The sequence below is a fragment of the Lolium rigidum genome, chromosome 1, assembly GCF_022539505.1.
Source record: "Lolium rigidum isolate FL_2022 chromosome 1, APGP_CSIRO_Lrig_0.1, whole genome shotgun sequence".
NCBI lineage: Eukaryota > Viridiplantae > Streptophyta > Magnoliopsida > Poales > Poaceae > Lolium > Lolium rigidum.
In genome coordinates this window covers 112740722-112743305 of record NC_061508.1, presented here as the reverse complement: position 1 = coordinate 112743305, position 2584 = coordinate 112740722, and the positions used below count along the sequence as shown (strand labels likewise).

General features: G+C 39.6%; 1 long non-coding RNA gene across 1 annotated transcript; it reads left to right on the top strand.

Annotated features, from left to right (window-relative positions):
- Nucleotides 1-391: 391 nt before the first annotated feature.
- On the top strand, nt 392-2321 carry LOC124679979. The gene is made up of 3 exons (XR_006995391.1): nt 392-726; nt 818-1070; nt 2263-2321. It is a non-coding gene; the product is annotated as an uncharacterized LOC124679979 (long non-coding RNA).
- Nucleotides 2322-2584: the final 263 nt, after the last annotated feature.

The window sequence follows — 2584 nt, the reverse complement described above, 5'->3', positions numbered from 1 at the left end:
GCATTAATAAGCATCATGGCATCTTTGCATTCCCTAGGATTTTTGAGAGAAATTCAAATTTATAAAGAAACCTTAAACCCGAAGTAATGCAAATAAAGCCATATAGGCATGTGTGCCAATTTTCGAACTTTTCAAATTATTTTAAAAATGATTCCAAATTATTCTTCATTGAATAAGGAATCCACTCGATATTTTATTTAGATTTTCCGAACTTGATTTGAATTACGTTTGATCAAGTTTGGTTTTCAAATTAATTCTAAATACTAAAGCAGGATAGAAACAAAAAGAATTTTGGTTATAAAAAAGAAAAGAAAAGAAAAACGTGCGGGGATTTGGTCAGACCAACTCTAAAATAGTTAGCCGAGCCAATACCTCACGCGCGTACAGCCGCACAAGTAGAGATGCAGCGACATGGTAGTAGTCTGCGTCCGCGTTTTACGTTTTCTTTCCTAATGTGCGGGTCCCCTCGCCACATCATCATCTTCAAGCCTCATCCATGGAATAACCGCACGCACGACCTCGTCCGTTTTCAGTTTCTTTGCGTTTCCTCTCGACTTGATTCCCGGCGATTTAAGCCACCATTTAACGAGCGGTTTGTTCCTACTTAAGCCCCACTCACTCCTCTCTATTTCCCCTCTCCTTCCTCTCCAAATAGTGCCCCAAGGCTGCTCGTTTCCGTCGTCGAACTCCGCAGTTCTGCCGCCGTTCGTCGACGATTTTCGCGAGGTCACGACCCCAGAGCTCCTGCTTTCTTGATCTTCCTTCCTAGATTTTCTTTGCGCATATTTTGATTATGTTTGGCCGTCCTATTTCTCAGCGAATCGACGTCGCGGTCATTTTCTGCATCTCGTCGGCGGTCACACGAACTCCGTCCGCTCTCCAACGACGCCATGGAAGCAGGAGTGGTGCCGAGAAGGTCATCGGGGCCGCCTTGAAGCCCGCGTCTCCTCGCCTATCTTCCTCCATCGTCGGACACGGAGACCACCCGAGCGGCATCATCGACGACGCGCACAGCAGCTCTATCCACACCCACGAACTCTGCATCGTCGGTATTGCCTTCGTGCGTATGTGTAAGTCTGAAAACGTACTGTCTAGATTAAAGAGTAATCAGGGCAGTCAGCCGTAGATCGTTAGATCCACATCTGAGAGTCCTCGTTCATCACGTTAAGTGAAATGAATCAACACACGTGCATACCTATCGATCGATCCTTGCATATAGCCAGCTCAAAATCGATCGACAACTTCTAAAATTTATATTATGAGTTTTGTAACTCTGTTTTAGATGATTCTCCGAACCTTGAGTTCGTAATCAAATTCCCTATCCGCTGATATAAGTTTTCCAAATTTCTGAATTTTCGTCATTTCGGACAAATTATGCCGCGAATTATATATTTCGTATCCGGAGATCTATAAGTCCAAAATTTATAAATAAGGTACCACTGGATTCAGAAAAATATGTAGAACACACTCCCATCATTAGTTTCAAGTTTTTAACGATTGTAAATCGTTCGAAATCTTGACGTGGGGTAATGACTATTTTTGTCATACCTTTAGTTCTATAAATCCTCTTGGATAATTCTCTTTGCACAACGTCACAAAAATCCATTCACAATCCAAGTAGCAACACTTCTCAAAGTACTTGAACAAATTCTAAAAATATTCAAATTCAATTATGTGGATTTGAGTAATTTCATGGCCAACGCAATTTTATTTGCTATGATTCTTTTACAAGAATCATGTGATCATACATATCCACCGATCCTATCTAGACACCTATATCTTATTTCATTACCGATCCTATCTAATCTGATTGGCCTAGTTTAGTTACTCAAATGGCAAATGAGTCATTTGAGTAATTCAACATATCATTTGTTCATACCCACACCAATGTGTAGCTCGTACTATTTTGTTAAGTGTTGTCACACTTTACTTAATAGGATTTCAGATTTCAGATGCACTATTTAAGACCTATGTGATTCTATTCATATGAGCCATTCCAAATTATATCCATGCTTGTTTAGCATATCAATCATTTCCAATAACGTTAATGATCCATTCCTTTCTAAGTATTTGACCTTGTAATTCAATGTCTCAATTGTCATATCTTGCAAGCCTTGCCTCATGCCGTACCTTCTATCCCAATGATCTTAAAATAGATAAAGAGTAAAATACATTGAATAACCAAACTTGCAAATTGTATTGTTTGTTTGGTTGATTTTATGAATGGTTTGTTTATGTTGTGTTACTATTTTATCTTATTAGCTTGAACGGAGAGCTACGTCGTTGTTGTGAGAAGTGAACGATCTTCGACTACCAAAAAGGCAAGTGACACACACCAAAAGTCCCAGTTTTAATTCTTGCACCGTAGTGTTTTTATGGTAGACATGTCTAGGGTTTATGCTTTATGCCTGCTAATAAATCCTAGTAGTTTAGCTACACCACTCCTAGAATCCTTTAGCCGCCATTAAATTTAGTTGTTACCCTGCTATGCCATGGAAAATGTTTTGATAGAGGTTAAGGAAAAACAACTAAGTTTAATGAATTACCTGGGTGAATGGTGGAGTTATGGAGAGGGTGGGCGTAT